General features: G+C 44.4%; 1 protein-coding gene across 6 annotated transcripts in view; it reads right to left on the reverse strand.

Annotated features, from left to right (window-relative positions):
• Window positions 1-10,292, reverse strand: part of WDTC1 (WD and tetratricopeptide repeats 1) — a 72,305-nt gene extending 62,013 nt beyond the window's left edge. Inside the window, exon 1 of one of the 6 annotated variants that reach the window (XM_049712111.1) lies at window positions 10,271-10,292. The gene's annotated coding sequence lies outside the window, so the exon portion shown is untranslated. Of the gene's footprint in view, window positions 1-5,525; window positions 5,659-9,791; window positions 10,226-10,270 lie in introns of those variants that run through there. The other 5 variants (XM_033422479.2, XM_033422476.2, XM_004266619.4 and 2 more) reach the window with 5 other exon arrangements.
• Window positions 10,293-17,939: the final 7,647 nt, after the last annotated feature.

The raw sequence follows: 17,939 nt of genomic DNA on the forward strand, positions 1-17,939 counted from the left end.
GTGATTTCTTGGGGCTGGAGGGGACAGGAGGTAGAGGGGTGGTAACTAAAGGATATGTTTCCTTTTTTTTAATTGAATTGAAACTCACGTAACATAAAATTAATCATTTAAAGTGTACAATTCAGTGGTATTTAGTACATTCACAATGTTGTGGAACCACCCCCTCTAGCTAATTCCAAAACATTTCCATCAACCCAAAAGAAAACCTCATACCCATTAAGCAGTCATTCCCTATTCCCTCCTCCCCCCAGCACCTGGCAACTACTAATTTACTTTCTGTATCTATGGATTTATCTATTCTAGGTTTTTCATATAAATGGAATCCTACAATTTGTGGCCTTTTTGTGTCTGGCCTCTTTCACGTATTATAATGTTTTGAGGTTCATCCATGTTGCAGCACGTATCAGTACTTCGTTCCTTTTTATGGCTGAGTACTATTCCATTGCACTGCTTTGCCACATTGTGTTTATCCATTCATCCATTGTGAATAGTGCTGCTATAAACATTCATGTACAAGTCTCTGTTTGAGTACTTGTTTGCAATTCTTTGGGGTATATACCTAGGAGTGGAATTGCTGGGTCATATGGTAATTCTATGTTTAACTATCTGAGGAATCGCCAAACTGTTTTCCATAGTAGCTGCAGCATTTTACAGTCTCACCAGCCAATGTATAAGGGTCCCACTTTCTCCACACCCTCACCAACACTTTTTTTTTTTTTAATTATAGCCATCTTCGTGGATGTGAAGTGGTATTTCACTGTGGTTTGGAGTTTCTTCTTGAAGTGATAAGTATGTTCTAAAATTGACTGTGGTGATCGTTGCACATCTGTGAGTCTACTAAAAACCAATGAATTGTATACTTTAAATGCATGAATTATATGGCATATGGATTATATCCCAACAAAGTTATTATATAAAAGAAAAAAGGAGGGATTCCCTGGTGGCGCAGCGGTTGACAGCCCGCCTGCCGATGCAGGGGACACGGGTTCATGCCCCGGTCCGGGAAGATTCCACATGCCGTGGAGCGGCTAGGTCCGTGAGCCATGGCCACTGAGCCTGCGCTTCCGGAGCCTGTGCTCTGCAACGGGAGAGGCCACAACAGTGAGACGCCCGCGTACAGAAAAAAAAAAAAAAAAGGAACTACTAATACAGGCAACAACATGGAAGAATCTCTTAGATTCTGAGCAACAGAAGCCAGACGTAAAGTACATACTGTATGATTCCATCTATATGAAGTTCTAAAACAGGCAAAGTATAGTTAAAAAAAAATCAGAAATGTTGCCTGGGTGTGTGGAGATTGGCAAGAAAAGGACACCAGAGAACTTTCTAGAGTGATAGAAGGCTCTCTATATATTGATGGGAGTATGATTTCACGGATATTGGAGGTATGTTCACATGGGTATATCCATTTGTTAAAATTATACAATCAAGATTAGTGTGTTTTCATGTTTCTAAATTTCACCTAAAAAATAGAATGAGTGGGTGGAAAGCAGGGGAGGTATAGGTGAAACAAGAATGGCAGGATGGGGGGCTTCCCTGGTGGCGCAGTGGTTGAGAGTCCGCCTGCCGATTCAGGGGACACGGGTTCGTGCCCCAGTCCGGGAAGATCCCACATGCCGCGGAGCGGCTGGGCCCGTAAGCCATGGCCGCTGAGCCTGCGCGTCCGGAGCCTGTGCTCCGCAACGGGAGAGGCCACAACAGTGAGAGGCCCGCGTACTGCAAAAAAAAAAAAAAAAAAAAGAATGGCAGGATGTTGACAGTTATTGAGGTAGGATGATGAGTACATGGCGGTTTATTACACTCTTCTACTTTGTATACATTTGGAATTCTCTCTAATAAAGCCCTTTTAAAACTCTTTCTTTCTGGGAATTCCCTGGCCATCCAGTGGTTAGGACTCCGTGCTTCTACTGCCGGGGCACCGGGTTCGATTCCTGGTTGGGGAACGAAGTTTCCACGAGCCTCATGATGTGGCAAAAAAACCCCAAAAAACCCACTTTTTTTCCTATTATAGAGTCATTCAAAACATGGAAGACTGCTTAATGAAATGGAAAAACCATTAATCATTTTAGTTTAAAAATTAGGTTTAAGACATATATATAGCCATCCCAGCCTTGGGGGAAAAAATACAAACCAAAAAATGTACATATGTAATGCTATAACAAGAAGGAGATGCACCAAAGTTGTTAGCCAGTGGTCATGTCTCTGGTAGGACAACAGGTGATATATTTTTCTTTCTGTTCCTGTGTATTTTCCAAGTATTCTACTGTTAACTTTTATTGTTTTGTGTTAATGTGAAAATAGCATTAGAAACTAGCTTTGGATGGAAAGAAACTTGAGTTTGAATCTGGCTCTACCACACACTAGGTTGCGTTCTTGGTCAAAACTGTTTACTTTTTTTTTTTTTGCGGTATGCGGGCCTCTCACTGTTGTGGCCTCTCCCGTGGCAGAGCACAGGCTCCGGATGCGCAGGCTCAACGGCCATGGCTCACGGGCCTAGCCGCTCCGCGGCATGTGGGACCTTCCCAGACCGGGGCACGAACCCATGTCCCCTGCCTCGGCAGGCGGACTCTCAACCACTGCGCCACCAGGGAAGCCCCCAAAACTGTTTACTTTTAAGCTCCTGGGTTTTTTGTTTTATTTTTGTTTTTACCTGCTATATAGGTATATGTAATAATATCTATCTCACAGGGTTATTGGGAGCATTAATGAGGTAATGCATTGTAAAACACTTAGCACAATACCTGGCATGTGATAATTCAAGAAACACTGGCTGTTTTTTCAACTGTTACACAGAGATAATGATTGTACCTACCTCAGGGCTGTTGTGAGGATTACATGGGATAACTGGCACACTGTAAATACTAAGTGTGATGAAACTTGAAAACACTGTGTTAAGGGAAAGAAGCCAGTCCCAAAAGGCCACATATTGTATGAATCCATTTATATGAAATGTCAAGAATAGAAAAAGCTATAGAGACAGAAAGTAGATTAGTGGTTGTCTAGTGTTGAGGGAGAAGATGGGATGATTGGGGGTAGGCAGGGATAGCTAAAGGGTATGGGTTTCTTTTGGGGGGTGATGAAAATGTTCCAGAATTAGATATTGGTGATGGCTGCACAACTTTGTGAATATATTAAAAAGCGCAGATTTGCACACATTAAGAGGGTAGGTTTTACGGTAAGTAAATTATATCTCAATTGTAAAGGAGGAAAAGTCCCAAAACACTTTCTTCTTTTCTCTACCTCAAAATGACAACTTATGAAAAGAAAATTTAGTTCTCACCCTTTCCTTCATCTGTCTCCTAACTTGAACAGTAGTTATTTATGTGGCTTCTCTTCCTTAAAAGACTAAAAGCATCCTGAGGGCCAGCTCTTTATCTGATTCACCTATTGATCCTCCTGGGTCCCCAAGGAGTGATGTGGGCTTAGCACGTACCAATAAATACTTGCTGAATGAATAACAGCATGACTACCTTGCATACAAACAGTATTTTATACCTATCAGAATGCTTTTGTTCATGCTTTTCATTTGAACCTCACAACAATCTTGTGAGGAAGCTAGAAAGTTATTATCATCCCCATTTAACAAAGGAGAACTGAAGCACAATGCTATGTGGTACTGAGGAAGAAGCACTAAACCGGGATTAGGGTCTTGTGCTCCAGGCCAAGATCTGCCTCTAACTGGCTGTGTGACTCTGAGTATGACATTTCATTCCCTCAGCCTATTTACCCATCTGTAAAATGAGAGGTAGACTCTGAGATGAGCTGCAAAACCCGTTCCAATGCCCTTATCCCATAATTCTAAGGACACACTGCTAGGTAGCAGTAGAGTGGAGATGGAACCCAAGTCATCTGTATTCTCTTTCCTCTGGACTTGCTGCCTACCACTGCAGGGAGGTGCTCCCATTGAGTGACAGCTGACCCCCTTTCAACATTCTGAATTATGCAAAAGATGTATGCAAGTTTCCTTTCACTCTATTTGCGATGGTTTTCCTACTGAAGCAATCCTATAGGAAAAAAAAAAAGCACTTCCAATGCATAAAGGTAATTGGAACTAGTATAATAAAATAAAAAGAGTTGGGCTGTGGAGTCCGACAGACCTAAAGTTCAATCCAGTTCTGCCACCTACTTTCTGTGTGACAGCATTTCTAAACCTCAGTTTTCCAATCTATAAAACAGAGATGATGGGACTTCCCTGGTGGTCCAGTGGGTAAGACTCCATGCTGCCAATGCAGGGGGCCCAGGTTTGATCCCTGGTCGGGGAACTAGATCCCACATGTATGCCTCAACTAACAGTCTGCATGCCAGGGCTTCCCTGGTGGCGCAGTGGTTGAGAGTCCGCCTGCCGATGCAGGGGACACGGGTTCGTGCCCCGGTCCGGGAAGATCCCACATGCCGCGGAGCGGCTGGGTCCGTGAGCCATGGCCGCTGGGCCTGCGCGTCCGGAGCCTGTGCTCCGCAACGGGAGAGGCCACAACAGTGAGAGGCCCGCGTACCGAAAAAAAAAAAAAAAAAAAAAAAAAAAAGAGTCTGCATGCCAGAACTAAAGATCCCGCATGCCTCAACTAAACATGCTGCAACGAAGATCTCGCACGCCACAACTAAGACCTGGAGCAGCCAAAAATAAATAAATTCATTAATTAATTAAAAGAAAAACAGGGATTGGGCTTCCCTGGTGGCGCAGTGGTTGAGAGTCCACCTGCCGATGCAGGGGACACGGGTTTGTGCCCCGGTCCGGGAAAATCCCACATGCCGCAGAGCGGCTGGGCCCCTGAGCCATGGCCGCTGAGCCTGCGCATCCGGAGCCTGTGCTCCGCAACGGGAGAGGCCACGACAGTGAGAGGCCCTTGTACCGAAAAAAAAAAAAAAAAAACAGGGATGATAAAGCCTACCTTCACAGACTGATGAGGAATGGAAGAGCCACATATGTAAAATGCCTGACACTGAGCACAGTAAATAATATTTATTGAACATTCTAAACATTTTACAAGTGTTATCTGACAGACTCCTCATAACAGCCCTGTGAGACAGGTACTACTATTATCCTCATTTTATAGATGAAGGATCTGAGGCATGGAGAAGTTAACTTGCCCAAAGTTACAGTAATTAAATGAAGAGTCAAACTAGATAGCTTAACTCCAGGACCCAGGCTGTTGGCCACTAAAAAAGAGTTACTACTATTATCTTTAATCAGACCACATCCAAGCAGTCTTCCCCAATAGAAACTTTGTCTCTTACCGTTTCTTAGGGTTAGGCTAAGGAATCAAAATCACCTTGACTCTGCTAGTCTTAAACACAAATTTAAAGATTGCATTTCAGGGTCATGGACTAAGTTGGCACAAGGACATCATCTGAGAAAGGTGTGGATGGTAGGACAAGCCCATTGGCAAAGCATCTTTGGAAAAGTTCTCTGCCATCTTTGAGGCTCCTGGCTTAAATGATTCCATATGGGGCTGACTGAAGCTTTCTCTGTGGAAGGCCATCCTAAGAAATGCTTCACTTGTGGGAGGCTCTGGATGAAAACTCACCTGGATGTCTTCTCTGCCTGTATGGTTCTGTATCGCGATTTGGGTTTTGTGAAAAATTTTCCTGATGTTTTCAGAGCTTTGCTTTTCAGTGATCATAGATAATTTATCTGCCTTCTCCTAGGGCCACAACTACCTTAAGGTAATGGAAGGGAACAGAAAGAGAAATGGAAGCATATTCTGATAATGCTAGCCTTTCTCATTGTATTCAAGAGCATCCACAGTCTTGCATTTTGCCTTTAACTTGCATCTTTCCAAATCCTGCCACAACTCAAAGTACCTTTTCACAGGGGAGCCTTTTAAGTTTTGCCCCCTAACTTTACTCCTAGCAGAAAGGTCAAGGAAAACTAAGCCAATCAATTTGGAAATGCTTCCTTTCTGATTCATTTGCAGCTGTGTTACATCCAGATGTCTGACTCAAGAGGGAACCAGGTAAGCCACTGGCACCCGAACACTCAGGCCTCAACTGATGAAGCTCCCTGACCAGAAACGCCTGCCTCCCATTCTGATAAAGGCTCTCTAAAAGGTTCAGGAATAAGCACAGTTTTATGCTTTCTGAAAACAGAATCTGGGGGTTATGAACAAGGACAAAATTTTACCAAGGTCCTGACCCTAACACTGTCTCTAGAGAGCTTGTAGATAGCTACCTGGGCAAGGACTGATCCTGCTCTGCTCCCTTCCCCAAGAAAATGGGGTTAATACCTCCCCAGATGGCTACAGGGAGGATTAAGGGTTATTATTCTTGGCATCCCGCTCTGTCACAGCTCTAGCAGTTGTGACCTTGTTCACCCTAAAATAAGACATTAAATATAAAAATGCAAACAGTGATCCCTGAATCTGATTCTACAATAGGGTGAGAATTTTCTTTCCACACAGCTTCTGACACTGCCTCCAATACTCCAACCTGTTGGCTGAATACTCCTCTTATTCAGGCCTCAAGTTTTTAAGGTATTAGTTACTAATGCCACAAAGCCCTTTGTGGGGTCAGCAGCTGTTACTAATAGCACCAAGAATGAACCCCAGGACTCTCAGGGTTTCAGTCAGGCCTGAATTCAACCTGAAGAAACCAAAGTGGCAGCCCTTTACCCCCAAACCCAGGCTCTTGGGGGCAAAAGATGAGATCTAGTGAAAAGCATGTATTACATCATTTAGTCCTTATATACCCACTGTAATGTAGGTGCTCATTTCACATATGACGAAAGTATAGCTCAGAGAGAACATGTGCTTTACTCTAGGTTACACAGCTAAGAAGGTGCAGACATAGGTTCAAATATCAGCCCTACTACTACTAGCTGTGTAACCACCAGCATATTTTTCAACTTTCTGGACCCTCAGTTTCCTCATTTGTAAAGTGGAAATAGTGATAATACTTACCTCAGGGGACTTCTGAAGATTAAATGAAATATTGTAGGAAAAGTGTTCAGCAAGTGCCAGGCACAAAGTAAGTATTCAATACATATTAGATTTTTACAGATCAAAATGACAGGAATTTGATATAATAACAGAGTTTAAAATACTGAAAAAAAAACTCAGTCCAATTTAACTACATAAGTATGAACTACTCTACCATATCCTTGATAAGAAGTGGCAAAGCCTCTGCTTGAATACCTCCAATGATGGGTAACTCACTCCCCCACAAGGCAGCCCATTGTGTTTTTAGAAAGCCAAATTCTCTCCTGTCAAGCCAACATCTACCCTCTTGGAATTTCCATCCTTTGATCCTAGTGCTGCCTTGCAGAATCACACAGAGAAAGTCCAGTTCCTTTTCCAAAGACAGTTCTTCAAGTATGTGTTCCCCCAGGCTCTTAGTTTTGGTCCTTTCAGCCCTTGCTCAAGTGTCACAGTCCCTGAGGAGACAGACCTGGGTCTGAATTCTGATCCTTTCACTTACTAGCTGTGTGACCTTAAGCAAGTTATTTTACCTCTCTGAACCTGTGTCTTCATATGTATAATAGGAAAAACTTTCACTTCACACGGTAGTCATGAAGGTTAAATTAGATAAAGTAAGAACACTACCTAGCACAGAGCGTGACATATACCAGACCCTCAATAAATGTCAGTCACTTTTTAGGATGTATTCCAGTTAGTAAATATCCCTCAAAGTAAATTAGCCAGAATTAAACGTAACACCAAGGGACTGGTTTCTGATGGCAATTGTCAGGGCTTGGGTTTTTGAAGAGCTTATTAGACAGCTGAGAAGAAAGCACAGCCTAAGAATTATATGGGTTTGGCAGCCCAAAGATGCAGTGGAGAATCTGGAAAGGTGAGGATAAAAGAAGAAAGGAAACAGAATGGATCATTAAACCAGTGGCCCAAATGAAAATGTTAAGTATCACCACATTACACGTTGTCTATGACTCCCTCTCTGAGACCCAGGACTGCACACGTGGGCTATACGCCTTAATTCAAAAAGGAGAGAAGAAAAATAAAAATAATTGAAGAATAATTAAAGTCACACTTTTGGGTCTTCCCAGCAGTTGGCCCCTCAGGAGCCACAGATTTTAGCAGAGGGCTTCTTCAGTTGTATCCTTCCAGATTCTGAAGCCCACATGCGTGAAAATACCCTCCATAGGATGTCCCATGAGTTCTTACCAGCTAGAAAAACTGTCAGCTGTTTCACAACTTTAAAACACAAAACTGGCAAATCATCAATGTTAACACCATCACCACAATCACTACACATATTCTCTTTCCTTCAGTGACCCCAAGGGAAGGAGTCCCAGGCAGAAATATGAATTGTTGTTCAGTTACTCTTCAGAGTTGACCCAAAGCACTGCTTCTACAAACTGGGATGTGACCTGAACGTAAGTGTCCCCAAAGAGGTTAAGAGGGAAGGACAGCTGGACTCCAGAATTAAGCAGCATGATCACAAACTATGGCAGAAAAGGTTGTTTCCCACCTGCCGATGAAATACAACAAACTGCAATGAAAAAATCCATTGTTAGTCTTAGACTCGGCCCAAAGGAGCCCTACTAATTACTCCTTGGCCTGTGATAGAGGATCTGGCTATCACTATGCTCAATAGCCAAGATTCAATTCAATCCCTTTAAAAATATAATTACAAAGAAGCAGCAGCCAGAATTCAAACCAAAAATATCCTTTAGTAGTTCCTTCAACTTAGTGAACACAGACTGGCCACTCAAGGAGGACTGCAATGTACAGAAAAGCTTAGTGAGGCCACGGGGCATACCTGTGCCCTAGGTGGGGATTTCATAATGCCTTTGAGTCAGGAGGTGACCTCAGAATAATAATCTTCTTCTCAAAACTGTTTCAGGCTTTATTAAAAGGGAAGACTTAACTGCCACTTTGCCCTGATCATCTACCCCATCTTTGGGAAGAATGGGGAAGCTACATCCACCCTACCATGCTTTTAAACTCACTAACTTGAGAGGAAAACTTTTTAAAGTTGCTTTACCACTACATCAGGAAGTTAAAGAAAGTCATAGAAGGAAAGGCCTTTGGAGGAAATAGTCAAATTAGGTTGTTAGACATTAGTCATAAATCCCGATGCCTCTTTTCTAGAGACCCTAGTAGTACACCTGCAGAAGAGAGAGCCAGAGGGCACTATGCGAATTCAACCTGGCTGGCAAGGGGGCGTCTCACTGCAGCTTTCAGCAACGAGAATTGGATCCTGCTGGGTCGCAGTCTCTCTCCTACTCCACACTTCCCATTTGCCCTTTGAAGTGGGTACTGAATAGCCAGTTCCCAAGTAAAGGCCCTTTGTACGGGCGCTACAGTCGCCTGGTGGAAACACCTCGGCAGAGTTCAGTTTGGTGCCAGGATGGGCCACTGAAGGCATCTGCGGCTGCCAGAAGCCTGGGCTGGACACGGGGACGGACACACACACACACACAGATGGAAACTAAGAGAGAGCAGGTCAGGTCAACGTTGCCCTCCCGACACTTCCACCTGCCCCCTTCTTCCTGAGACCCGCGCCAGATCAGATGTCAAACAAAAACTCCGCAAAAAAGTCCCGTGATGGGACGACTTCCACCTCTCCCTCGGAAGAGCCTCCCCAAACTCCCAGAGCCTTCCCTCCACGTCCCTGCCAGCCCTCCGTCCCCACCCCGCCCCCGGCCCACTCTGCCCTCCGACCCGGCGAGGCCTGCCCCTTCTCGGGACACCCCGGAGCCCTCAGGCGGACGGGTCCAGGCCCCCGGGCCGGCAGGGCTGGGGCCGGCCCAGAGCTGGCGGCCCGTGTGCCGAGGCTGCCGGAGCCGGTCCTCGCCTCGGCGCCCGCGGAGAGCAGGGGGCGGCGGCTACCCGTACCTGTCAGGCCTCTTCCCAGGACCGGTGGCGGCGCAACTTCAGGAGCCCATGTCCATCCGGGGGGCCCGGCCCCTCTCCCCGGAGGGGGGGCGCGGATCCCGGGGAGGGGGCTGGAGGGCCCGGGCAGCTCTAGCCCCTTCCCATGCTCCCCGCCTGGCGCCTGGCCGGGGCCGGACAGCGCCTCCGCCCGCCCCTGCGCACCGCCTCACACCCGCGCTCACACACACTCACACTCCCTCGCGCGCTCTCACACACGCACTCCCCTCCCTCCTCCTCCTCTGTTTATCTCCTCCAGCTGTCTGGGGACCCAGGAGAAGCCCAGCACCGCGCCTGCGCCACGCAGTCTCCGCCCCCGCCCCGCGCCTCACAGCCAGCGGCTACGCTACAGAGACAGCGCCCGGCCGTTTCCAGAATGGCGATCAGGGGCCCCTCCACCCGCCGCTCCTGGTCAACGTCTGCTGCCGGTGGCGCCTACTAACCTGCTAGTTGGGGAGCCCCGCATGGCCGCGGCCAATCCGCTTCGCTGCTCGCCAGACCGGCAGCCAGTGGGCGGGCGGAAAAGCCGGGCTAAGCCTGGAGCAACCTGGGAGTCGTAGTTTTTCTCCGTCGAAGAGCTCCCGCAACGCGGGCTCACCCCGCCCAGTTGCCATTAGTTACCCGGACGCACCTTCCACCCTATATGAGCGTAAAATGCTCCCTCCTGTCGCTTCTGGGACACTCCCCTCACCCATTGCCCCCAGAGCCCGACACAGTCTCCTAAGAGCCTCCTCAAGACTCCCTCAGAGCCCCTTAATTGGGGGACTCTTCAGGCTGGGGCCCCAGGGTCACCCCAGAGCCAAGTCTCACCTTACTTTTTCCTGCTCTGGGGGGCTGCTGAAGTGGTACATTCCTCACTCTTGGCTTCCCGGCCTGAAGGAAGAGCATAAAAGATAATCAGTCTACACCGGTGGCCTGGAGGGGAGCCAGCCACACACACACTCTGGGAACACTCAGTTTGTTGGGAGAAAGTTCCATCTGAGACTGCTGGTCCCACCTCTGAAAAAGAGAGGCCGTTCCAGCCTTGTGCAGTCCCAAGTCTGATGCAGGAAACAATTCCTCTCTAAGGAAGTTCCCAAGGTCACAAGGGAGTTATCATGCCTAACTTCTGTAGGTAGAGACCAGGCCCCACCCATGAGGAGCCTTGAGTCACAAAAGGAAGACATGGTCATCTTTTGAGAATGGAAACTTGTCGCTCACCCACAGGGTGTCATCCGTCAGATAATCATAATTTGCTTTTGTTGAGCGTGTACTTACTATGTCAGCACTGTACTGAGTACAGTTCCTTAGATAGGTACTCTAATATTACTATGTCTATTTTTGCTGTAGAGGAAGCTGAGGCATAAAAGAATTAAAAAGCAACTTGCCCAGGGTCACATAGCTGATAAGGAACCAATTTGAGATTCAAACCCACATCTGTCTGACTCTAGGGTCTGAGCTTTTTTTTTTTTTTTTTGCGGTACGGGGGCCGGACACGCAGGCTTCGGACGCGCAGGCTCAGCGGCCATGGCTCACGGGCCTAGCCGCTCCGCGACATGTGGGATCTTCCCGGACTGGACCGGGGCACGAACCCGTGTCCCCTGCATCGGTAGGCGGACTCCCAACCACTGCGCCACCAGGGTAGCCCTAGAGTCTGAGCTTTTGAACATTACCTGTCCCTCCAGTGAGAACCAGGCAGCACCTACCCTCAGGAAAAACTGTATACACATACTTAGCATTTATAGTGTTTGTCCCATGTTTATCACTCCATGAGTTGCTTGTTTTTTCCTGCTTCTGCTTACATCAAGAGTTGAATTAGTGGGACTTTCCTGGTGGCACAGTGGTTAAGAATCTGTCTGCCAGTGCAGGGGACACGGGTTCAATCCCTGGTCAGGGAAGATCCCACATGCCACGGAGCAACTAAGCCCGTGTGCCACAACTACTGAAGCTCATACGCCTAGAGCCTGTGCTCCACGACAAGAGAAGCCACCGCAATGAGAAGCCCATGCACCGCAACAAAGAGTGACCCCCACAGGCAGCAACGAAGACCCAATGCAGCCAAAAATAAATAAGTAAATTTATAAAGAAAACAAAACACAATCTTATTTAAAAAAAAAAAAAGAGTTGAATTGTGTGTAAGCTCCCTACGTGTGATTTCTCCCCATTTGGAGGAGTTAGGGCCTACACTTGTAAATTCAGCTTTGTGAAATGCGTTTCTCCTAAAAATGTTATGGTTTATTTCTCCTGATCTCTCTCCTACAGATATATGTTCCACCAAATTTAAAAAACTATAAACTTTGGGACTGGAAGAAAGCTTTGAGATCATCTATCCATGGCTCCCCAGGTTCAGGCTGAAACATTGGGTCAATTCAACCGAATAATTGCTAACATTTATTGAACATTTACCATGGGAGATAAGTGCTTATCAGTGAATTAAGCAATACTCTCACAAATCACATAGCTAGTACAGTTGGGATTAAAACCCAGATTATTTGAATCCAGAATCCCCATTTTAAACCTTTGTTCTATGCTGGCAATATCACAGATGATCTTAGAAATACCAACAGGGAAGTGTGGTTGATGTTTCTGTGACTCTTAGCACAGTCTTTGGCACATAGCAGACACTCGGTAAGTATTTGTTGTCAGAAAGAAATTTTGTTGGTAGAGAGTGGATGACAGCAAGAAGAAGAATATTAATAATAGCTACATCTATTAGTTATTATTTTCTACAAGGAGCTCACTTGTTCTCTCATGTACTCTTTTTCTTTTCTACATCTATGAATATATATGTATATATGACATGTTTATATATTGCATATGTATACATGCATATACATATATACATATATCTATGTACACGTATGTATATGCATACATATATGTGTATATATATGCATTTCTGTGTACACACACATATATACATTCAAACACACACTAACTTATTTGATTCTCACCGCTACCTTATGAGATAAGTATTATTCTTACTCTCGTTTTACATAGAAGAAACAGAGAATCACAAGGGGTTTAATTCAGAATGAGACTCCCTCCCAGCCATAGGTGTTTTCAGATCAGTTCAAGACAGAACTTTCTAACCATTAAAGCTGAGCTACTTGGGAAGTTTTGAGCTCTCTGTCTTCGGTAGTGTTCATGTATAGGATGTATAATCATCTGTCCAGGACACTCTAGAAGAAATTATTGTATTATATAGATATTTTATTAAATGACCAATTCTAATATTCTCTGATTTGGGTTTCGGAAGTAGACAAAGATTATTCAAATAAGTCTTGTGGCAGTGAATGCAGCTTTTTTTCCCCCCCTCTCCTAAAAGCATCAGTTGATGCTCCAGCTGATGAGCTCTACAGAGGTACTCACTGACCCCACTATTTTCACCTCCTGATTGGACTCCTGGACAGAAGGGGGTATATTTGAGCTGAAATCGAAGATGCTCATGTTTTACAACCCAGAAACTTAACTCCTGATATTTTAGAGGAATTGTTGCCCATGTGCACAAGAAAACATGGGCAAGGGTATGTCTTCCAACTCTTGTCACAATAGCAAAAAGAGTCAGAACAACCCAACTGTCCTCTGTAGGGGAATGGATGGGTGAATTGTGGTTTGTTTGTACCATGAAGTACTACACAACCAATTCAGTGATTTACATGCTATCAAGATAGATAAATCTTAAAAACATAGTAAGAAGTGGAAAAAAGGAAGTTGAAAAATGATCTATTCAGTATGATATTGATGTAAAACAACAGAAAAATACCACATATTATAAATGCTTTTATATGAAATAAAAGTACAAAAACTTAAATGGGAAAAGCACATAGCAATTTGGGAAAGTGGTTACCTCTGAGAAAAAAGAAGAAAAAAGAGATGAGTGATGGGGTTTTTGTTATAGTGGTAACATAGTTCTTTAAAAAGAGATCAATAGTAAACATAGCAAAATATTAAACATCACTTTTATCTTCGTGGTTATATTATTATCATACTTTTTGGAAGGTTTGAAGTAGTTTGTAATTAAATATTTTTTTAAAATGTATTCCCTCACTGTATTTTCTTTAGGACTTGTGGTCGCAAAGCCTTTGGGAGTACACTCTAGTTCACTGTGAGAAAAGTTGAGACCAACTGATTTTAGTTAGTCCCTTCATTTTACCAAAGAGAAAACAGGTTTAGAACAGTCTGGTGACTTGCCTAAAGTCACAAATCCTCAAGGGCCCAAATTGTCCACTCCTGTCCAACTGGTTCATCAAGAGTATCCCGACTCTTAGGGAATCCGCCTTCCAATACAGGGGACACGGGTTTGAGCCCTGGTCCGGGAAGATCCCACATGCCAAGGAGCAACTAAGCCCGTGAGCCACAACTACTGAGCCCGTGTGCCACAACTACTGAAGCCAGCATGCCTAGAGCCCATGCTCTGCAACAAAAGAAGCCACCGCAATGAGAAGCCCACGGATCGCAACGAAGAGTAACCTGTTTGCCGCAACTCGAGAAAGCCCGCACGCAGCAATGAAGACCCAATGTAGTCAAAAAAAAAAAAAAAAAAAAGACTATCCCAACTCGTCTTGAGCACACTGCACCTGTGTTCAAACTATTCCTTCCACTTGGAATCATTCTTCTCCCATTTATCTTATTGATCTTCTGTTCCTTCTTTAAAACCCTGCTTAGCTAGACTAAGAAAGAATTAGCCAATCTTATGCCCCAAGTTTGTGTCTGAATCTTAGAGTCAAGAGAGCCCTAATCTGCTTCCCTGCTCAGCATCCTCAACTTTCTGCTCAGCCCTTCCCAGGAGAGCAATTCTCCCTCTCACAGGGCAACACATTTCCTTGTTTGCATTATTCTGATCATTAGAAAGTTCTTCTTTGTAATAAAGTTCTTACTTCCACTTACTTGTCTCAATTCTGTTCTCTGTGGCAACATAGATTTTGTGTATTAAATGAGGTGATACTTGTGTAAATTGTAAAGGCTTGGGTCAATTTGGTAAGAGCAGGAGTGACCATCAAAATGATCTCTTTTGTTCTTAAAAAAGCTTTAGATAATGAATACAGCTCTCATGTCCCCACTTTCCTAAATGAGATATCTCCATTTTTTTCTAATCCAGCCAAAAAAGGGACAGAGATTGCCACTAAAGGGGACATTCAAGAGACTATGTCAAAGAATCCTATGACATTTCCAAAAGAAGCATCCAAAAGAAATGTACAGGCAATGATGGCCCCACAAGAATAGTTAGCAGATTGATTGAGACTGTTTTAGCAGCCAGTAATAAATAACTTGACCAGCAGTGGCTTTAACACATGAAGTCGAGTTTTCTCACATAACAAGAAGTCCTGAGGTAGGTGACTGTTGTAATTAGTTCAGCTGTTCAACATAATTTATTTCTATTTTTTCCGCTCCAGCATCCTCGGTTTTAGTTTTTCAATGTAGTAACAAAATGGCTGCTGCAGCACCAAGCATCATATCTATGTTCAAGGCAAGAGGAATAGGGGAAAAGGAAACAGCACTGACTGTCTTTTATTAAAAAAGCAAAAGCTTTTTAGAAGCTCCCAAAAGATTTCTGCTTATATCTCACTTGCCAGAACTATGTCTTATGACTACCTACAAGGTAGGTTTGGAAAATTCCAGAAGACAATTATTTAGCATGTCCAGCCTCTGTATTGCAAGAAGAGGCAAAGAAAAAGAGATTAATGAATGGATTTTGGGCTAGTCAGCCAGGAGAATCTGCTGTAGAAACTTTCAAGGTGATAGTTTTGGGCAGAATTCAGAGTCCAGGGGCCAAGCCCAGTTCTATACAGTTAGACTCTCAGTGGTGCCAGGGTGCCTGGTATCAGTCAAAATTAGGGCGATGACTTTTGCTAATCAAACTCACAAAAGACAGATCAAATAGAATTCCAGTGTTTTAATGTATAACGAGGAGTAGTTGTTAACCTTGTAGAGAGTAGAGAAGGTTTTTCCCCCCAGGGAGCAGGTTAGTGCACCCAGGCACTGAAAAGCCAAGGCTGTGTGACCTGTTGGATGAACAGGTTACTTAGGCTCTTTATGCCTCTGTAAATAGAGTATATGAAATGCCACCATCTACTTGACAAGAGTTTCAAGTTGAACTTAACTGTATACATGTGGAATACATTGAAATTATGAAATTCAAATTTTAAACACCAAAAGTGGTGATCATTTTGTAATGTATGAAAATATTTAATTACTAAATTGTACACCTAAAACTAATATAATATTATAAGTCAATTATACTTCAACTAAAAGAAATAAAATGTAAATGTAAAAAGTAAAAAAAAATTTTTAACTCCAATGAATCAGAGGATTGATGCTACCAAACTTCAAGATTTATTATAAAGCTACAATAATCAAAAGAGTGTGGTATTAATGAAAGAAGAGACAAATAGATCAATGGAACAGAATAGAGAACTCAGAAATAGACCTGCACAAATATAGTCGACTGATCGTTGACAAAGGAGTAAAGACTATTCAATGGAGAAAAGGTAATATTTTCAATATATCTTGCTGGAATAGCTGGACATCCACATAAAAAAAAAATCTAGACACTGCCCTTACATCTTTCATAAATATTAACTTATAATGGATCATAGGCCTAAATATAAAACATGAAACTATAAAACTTCTAGAAGATAACAAAGGAGAAAATTTAGGTGACCCTGAATTGGGTGATGAGTTTTCAGATCCATGAAAGAAAAAATTGGTAACCTGGACTTCATTAAAACCATCTGGTGTGGGCTTCCCTGGTGGCGCAGTGGTTGAGAGTCCGCCTGCCGACGCAGGGGATACGGGGTCGTGTCCCGGTCTGGGAGGATCCCACATGCCGCGGAGGGGCTAGGCCCGTGAGCTATGGCCGCTGAGCCTGTGCGTCCGGAGCCTGTGCTCCGCAGCAGGAGAGGCCACAGCAGTGAGAGGCCCGCATACCGCAAAAAAAAAAACCCCAAAAAACCAAAAAACATCTGGTGGGACTTCCCTGGCAGTCCAGTGGTTAAGATTTCACCTTCCAATGCAGGGGGTGCAGGTTAGATCCCTGGTCGGGGAGCTAAGATCCCACGTGCCTTGGGGCCAAAAAACCCAAAACATAAAACAGAAGCAATATTGTAACAAATTCAGTAAAGACTTTAAAAATGGTCCACATCAAAAAAATAAAAACTTAGGGGCTTCCCTGGTGGCGCAGTGGTTGGGAGTCCGCCTGCCGATGCAGGGGACACGGGTTCATGCCCCAGTCCGGGAAGATCCCACATGCCGCGGAGCAGCTGGGCCTGTGAACCATGGCTGCTGAGCCTGCGCATCCGGAGCCTGTGCTCCAGAACGGGAGAGGCCACAACAGTGAGAGGCCCGCGTACCGCAAAAAAAAAAATAATAAAAAAAAAAATAAATAAATAAAAAAATAAATAAAAACTTAAAAAAAAAACAAAAACCGTCTGGGGACTTCCCTGGCAGTCCAGTGGTTAAGACTCCATGCTCCCACTGCAGGGGGCACTGGTTCGAACCCTGATAGGGGAACCAAGATCCCACATGCTGCATGGTGCGGACAAAAAATTAAAAAACAACAACAAAATCTGCTCTACAAAGACACTTAAGAGGATAAAAAGATAAGCCACAGACTGGGGAAAAATATTTGCAAAACATATCAGGTAATGGACTTGTATTCAAAATATACAATGATCTCTTAAAACTCAACAATAAGAAAACAGACAACCCAATTTAAAAATGGACAAAGAGGGCTTCCCTGGTGGCGCAGTGGTTGAAAGTCCGCCTGCCGATGCAGGGGATGCGGCTTCGTGCCCCGGTCCGGGAAGATCCCACATGCCGCGGGGCGGCTGGGCCCGTGAGCCATGGCCGCTGAGCCTGCGCGTCCGGAGCCTGTGCTCCGCAACGGGAGAGGCCACAACAGTGAGAGGCCCGCATACCCCCCCCCCCCAAAAAAAGGACAAAGACATGGACATCTTGCCAAGGAAGATATATAGGTATCAAAGAAGTATATGAAAAGATGCTCAAGTAATAATTAGATGTTATTAGATAAATGCAACTTAAAACAACAAGATACCGCTACGTACCTATTAGAATGGCTAAAATCCAAAAAACTAACAGTACCAAATGCTGGTAAGGATATGGATGGAGCAA

The sequence above is a fragment of the Orcinus orca genome, chromosome 1 (assembly GCF_937001465.1).
Source record: "Orcinus orca chromosome 1, mOrcOrc1.1, whole genome shotgun sequence".
Classification (NCBI taxonomy): Eukaryota; Metazoa; Chordata; class Mammalia; order Artiodactyla; family Delphinidae; genus Orcinus; species Orcinus orca.